The following is a 6,364-nucleotide window of genomic DNA, read 5'->3' on the forward strand; positions in this document are numbered from 1 at the left end:
TGTTTCTGATATAAGTAAATGATCTCCCAGTGGGTATAGACTCATTCCTCTCAATGTTTGCTGACGACGCTAAAATTATGAGAAAGATTAAGACAGAGGAGGACAGCTTGAGGCTTCAAGAAGACCTGGACAAGATGCAGGAATGCTCGAACAAATGGCTGTTAGAATTTAACCCAAGCAAATGTAATGAAGATAGGGGTAGGAAGCAGGAGACCAGATACAAGGTACCATTTGGGAGATGAAATACTTCAAGAGTCAGAGAGAAAGACCTGGGGGTTGATATCACGCCAGACCTGTCCCCTGAAGCTCATATCAAGAGGATAACAACAGCAGCATATGCCAGGTTGGCTAACATAAGAACGGCCTTTAGAAACTCGTGTAAGGAATCTTTCAGAACATTATATACCACATATGTCAGACCAATCCTGGAGTATGCGGCTCCAGCATGGAGTCCATATCTAGTCAAGCATAAGACTAAACTGGAAAAGGTTCAAAGGTTTGCCACCAGACTAGTACCCGAGCTGAGAGGTATGAGCTACGAGGAGAGACTACGGGAATTAAACCTTACTTCGTTGGAAGACAGAAGAGTTAGGGGGGACATGATCACCACATTCAAGATTCTCAAGGGAATCGACAGGGTTGATAAAGACAGGCTGTTTAACACAAGTGGCACACGCACTAGGGGACACAGGTGGAAACTGAGTGCCCAAATGAGCCACAGAGATATTAGAAAGAACTTTTTTAGTGTCAGAGTGGTTGACAAATGGAATGCATTAGGAAGCGATGTGGTGGAGGCTGACTCCATACACAGTTTCAAGTGTAGATATGATAGACCCCAATAGGTTCAGGAACCTATACACCTGTTGATTGACGGTTGAGAGGCAGGACAAAAGAGCCAGAGCTCAACCCCCGCAAGCACAACTAGGTTAGTACAACTAGGTGAGTACACACGCACACAGGGGGCCTCGTAGCCTGGTGGATAGCGCGCAGGACTCGTAATTCTGTGGCGCGGGTTCGATTCCCGTACGAGGTAGAAACAAATGGGCAAAGTTTCTTTCACCCTGAATGCCCCTGTTACCTAGCAGTATATAGGTACCTGGGAGTTAGTCAGCTGTCACGGGCTGCGTCCTGAGGTGTGTGTATGTGTGGTGTGGAAAAAATAAACAAAATAAAAAAAAAGTAGTTAGTAAACAGTTGATTGACAGTTGAGAGGCGGACCGAAAGAGCAAAGCTCAACCCCCACAAACACAAGTAGGTGAATACACAGGGAGTCCCGCAGGGGTCAGTCCTTGGACCTATACTGTTTCTGATATATGTAAATGATCTTCCAGAGGTTATAGAATCGTTTCTCTCAATTTTTGCCGATGATGGAAAAATTATGAGGAGGATTGAAACTGAGGATGATAGTAGGCTACAAGATGATCTAGACAGACTGAGTGAATGGTCCAACAAATGGCTCTTGAAGTTCAACCCGAGTAAATGCAAAGTAATGAAACTAGGCAGTGGAAACAGGAGGCCAGACACAGGATACAGAATAGGAGATGAAGTACTTAATGAAACGGACAGAGAGAAAGATCTAGGAGTTGATATCACACCAAACCTGTCTCCTGAAGCCCACATAAAAAGAATAACGTCTGCGGCATATGCGAGGCTGGCTAACATCAGAACAGCGTTCAGGAACCTGTGTAAGGAATCATTCAGAATCTTGTACACCACATATGTAAGACCAATCCTGGAGTATGCATCCTCAGCATGGAGCCCGTACCTTGTCAAGCACAAGACGAAGCTGGAAAAAGTCCAAAGGTATGCCACTCGACTAGTCCCAGTACTAAGAGGCATGAGTTACGAGGAAAGGCGGCGGGAAATGCACCTTGCGACACTGGAAGAGAGAAGAGTAAGGGGAGACATGATCAACACCTACAAAATCCTCAGGGGAATCGACCGGGTAAACAAGGATAAACTATTCAACACTGTTGGGATGCGAACAAAGGGACACAGGTGGAAACTGAGTACCCACATGAGCCACAGAGACGTTAGAAGGAACTTTTTCAGTGTTAGAATAGTTAACGGATGGAATGCATTAGGCAGTGATGTGGTGGAGGCTGACTCCATACACAGTTTCATATGTAGATATGATAGAGGCCAGTAGGCTCAGGACTCTGTACACCAGTTGATTGACAGTTGAGAGGCGGGATAAAAGAGCCAAAGCTCAACCCCCGCAAGCACAAATAGGTGAGTACAAATAAGTGAGTACACACACACACACACACAGGAAGAAGCTCGTAACAGCTATCTAACTCCCAGGTACCTATTTACTGCTAGGTAACAGGAGCAACAGGGCGAAAGAAACTCTGCCCATTTTGTTTCAGCCATCGCAGGGGATCGAACCGGGACCCTAGGATTACGAGTCCAGAGTGCTGCCGCTCAGCTATCAGGTGCAACTAGCGCGCGTGTGTGTGCGTGCGTTTTTACTCACCAAGTTGTACTCACCTAGTTATGATTGATGGGGTTGAGCTCTTTGGTCCCGCCTCTCAACTGCCAATCAGCTGTTGTACAGATTCCTGAGCCTACTGGCCTCTATCATACCAACATTTGAAACTGTGTATGGAGTCAGCCTTCACCACATCACTGCCTAATGCATTTCATCTGTTAACTACTCAGACACTGAAAAGTCCCTGTGGCTTATTTGGGTGCTCAGTTTCCACCTGTGTCCCCATGTTCACGTTCCACCCGTGTTAAACAATTTATTCTTATCTACCCTGTCAATTCCTCTGAGAATTTTTTTGACAGGGATCATGTCTTCTCTAACTCTCCCATGTTTTGTGTGTGGGTGTGTGTGGGGGTGGGGTAGGAGTGTGGATATGAATGCTTGCATTTCAGAATCTCTATTCTCTCCGGTGCGAAATTCTAAAATTTAAAATCCCCACCTAGCGCTTAACTCCAAAACATGCAATAAGCTGCCAATGCTCTCTCTCTCCCTTTCTCTCTCTCTTCCTTTCTCTCTCTCTCCCTTTCTCTCTCTCTCCGAATACTCAGTGTGTTTCATCAATATTATTCAATGTGTTTACAGTTCTCTGCTTCCTGGCTCTTTCTCTCTTTCTCTCTGTTTGTTATTTCCTGATGAATCCATCTATAAACTCTAAGGTGTTTTCCTCCTCCGGGTATGAGGCGGTGAAGACATTCGTAGCTGATGTATGAAGGATGAAAGATGCTTGAGAGAAATGCAATTTTCTAAAAAGTATTCAGTGTGGGACAAGTATAATAGAATGAGAGCTGTAGAATAGTTATATCCTCTTTCACTGATGTTACAATGGTCATCTTTCTCCTGGTCTGATGGTATTGAAACACAACGTTCTCTCTCTCTCTCTTTCTCTCTCTCTCTCTCTCTCTCTCTCTCTCTCTCTCTCTCTCTCTCTCTCTCTCTCTCTCTCTCTCTCTCTCTCTCTCTCTCTCTCTCTCTCTCTCTCTCTCTCTCTCTCTCTCTCTCTCTCTCTCTCTCTCTCTCCCTCTTTCTCTCTCTCTCATTTCAATATTTTCCGCCTTCATTATCATTATTTATTCCTCATGAACGCATTTGAACATCCAAAGGACCGTAGTTGCTGGCAATGTAACAACTCAGAGAAAATGGATTAACATAATTGTAATTTGAGAAACATATTGAGTTGCAAAAAAATGTGTAACTCTTCACCAGCTGTGGATGAATGGTTAGTTCATTTGCATCTGGTATTTTAAAAAAACACGAAGAATACGACATTTTAGGCGGTAATAAATATTATATTGTTGTACATTGGACGAAGCATTAACAAAAAAAAAATATCTTGGCGATGATGTTAATGGTGATGATATGAATAATGATGATGTTTCGAGTATGATGCGAATGATGTTATTTGAACTGTTAATTGTTGATAATGATAGCGGTAATTGGGCATGATGACGGTAATTATGAAGTTTGATAATGATATTGAGGTTGACAAAATGATAAGGTTAATATTGATGGTTATAATGTTGATAATCATGATGATGAAGTTGATAATGTTAATGATGATAATGTGGCTTCAGACGGAAGCAATAATAAGTGCTATAATATAATTAAGCTGCCAATGACGAGTAAGTCGTTGATGGTAATAATTATGATGATATGATAATGATGTTAATTATGGTAACGTGATAATAGTGATAATCATGATGGTGATCTGTTAGTGGTTATCTTATGGTGACGATGATAATAATCTAGGCGCTGACAACACTGCACAAATTGATAGTGGTCCAGGCAGACCATTATACATCGTGATAATGGTTCAGAACGAACAGAAAGTAGTCACTTCCATTATGTTCAGACGTTTGGGTATGGCGTCTAATTTTCAGCCGGTTATCGTGACCAACTATCTGCTTTAACAAGACAATTAGTGTGTCAAGGACGCCTTTGGAGAACACAAGGGGGACCCAACCTAAGGAGCACCATAAGGGAACGTGAAACACCATACTAACGGAACAGTGTTACTCCCCCGGGGCTCCACGGAACATTAGCGTACCGCGAGAGGTCGTTATATAAGGGTGGTTCTGTGAGAGATCGTTATATAAGGGGGTTCCGCGAGATATGGTGATAAATTGCACAATACTAATCATGAATCTCTGTGTATATTTTTTAGTAATTCTTGTGTTTCATTACATATTCTCAATTTTAATATATATGTACGTTTAATTAGTTTTTTTATGCAAGCCCATTTTTTTTATCTTGTTTTTGAGTTTTTTTAATATGTTGATCATTTTTCTCTTTTTTTGTGTTTTTTAAATATGCTGTTCAGCTTTTTTAGTGTTATTGTTCATGTTATATATTTTCCCTCACACTCAAGTGCATTCTCGAGTGGGGGATCAGTTCTCTGAATGTTTCGCTAATCTAGAGAACTTGTCAACAGAGAATATTATTAACACTCATTGATACTATTTTACTGATATACCCATTCAAGACTTAAATAACTTTCAATGAATGTTTTTCCGTGTGCGTGTTATCATCTCCTGTCAGCATGCCATAAATTGTTTTCATTGTGCGGGAAGTTATTCATTCTATACCAATCTCCTTGATTCCGGCTCCAGTTGGTGCGTGATACTAGGCAGTATGTGGCCATCCCGATGTTCCTGATGGTGCGTTGCCTGGTGGCTTCAGGCTCCACCATAACCTGAAGTACCACATGTAACAAGGGTTTCGTGCTTGGTCTGTAATCATCGGAAAGTGATGATCTTGACAGACGGGTAATAAAACCTTCATGGTTCATTCGAATACATGTATCTAATAATTCATTCTATATTCGTGCCAAAAGGTGCTTACCACTTGGATGAAGTTCTGTCATTGGTTTAGATTAAGCAATACATTGATATCACTGTCTAGTCTTTGATAACGACATAACGCTGAGAAGATGAGAGAATCCAAGCATTCACCTATTGAAGAAACATAATAAATTCTGACTTTGTTGATCTTTTTCCTGGTGGATGTGCCTCAAGACTAGGCCAAAAAAGAATGATATTCTTTTATCTCTTTAACCTGTCTGTATTCTCTGCTTTTTCTGATCACTTGGAACTGCATCATCAAATCAGTTTTCGAAAGTTGCCACAGAGTCAGATTAATTGTTTATTATAGATGTGATTGTTCTGAAGATGATTATAGATGGTGTAATTCTGAAGCCTTTAGTATTATCAGATACAACATTGACATTGTCCGGTTGAATTCTGCTGTTTAACTTTATTGTTCTGATGGTGCGATACATATGAACGGGTTAGTGTTATGAAGGATATGGAGAAACACAGCCCGGAAGTCACTGAACTTCTCAGTTTATTAAAATTTGTATCTTTGTTATTAAGTATTATATATATATTATATATATATATATATATATATATATTATATATATATATATATATATATATATATATATATATATATATATATATATATATATTATATATATATATATATATATATATATATATATATATATATATATATATATATATATATATATATCTATATATATATATATATATATATATATATATATATATATATTTTGTGACGATAATCTCCTTCAAGAGATTGAGCCTGCTCTTCCCTCCAAAATACGTCGCTACAAATCTATATACAACTACTATCGACGAAATATCCAACAACGACAACAACATCTCCAAGGTTTGCCAGAGAGCAAAACATATGCAGCCAGGAACACCTGCTCCACCTCGAACCGCCAAACTACCTGTCTTGTCGCCTGCTCATCGCTGATTGGCTGCGGGTCCAGCTGCAACTGCACTCCACCCACCATACTACTTGATGTCTGGGGCCGCCACGACCTCAGTCCTCAGAATATCCCGTGCT

The sequence above is a fragment of the Procambarus clarkii genome, chromosome 8 (assembly GCF_040958095.1).
Source record: "Procambarus clarkii isolate CNS0578487 chromosome 8, FALCON_Pclarkii_2.0, whole genome shotgun sequence".
NCBI lineage: Eukaryota > Metazoa > Arthropoda > Malacostraca > Decapoda > Cambaridae > Procambarus > Procambarus clarkii.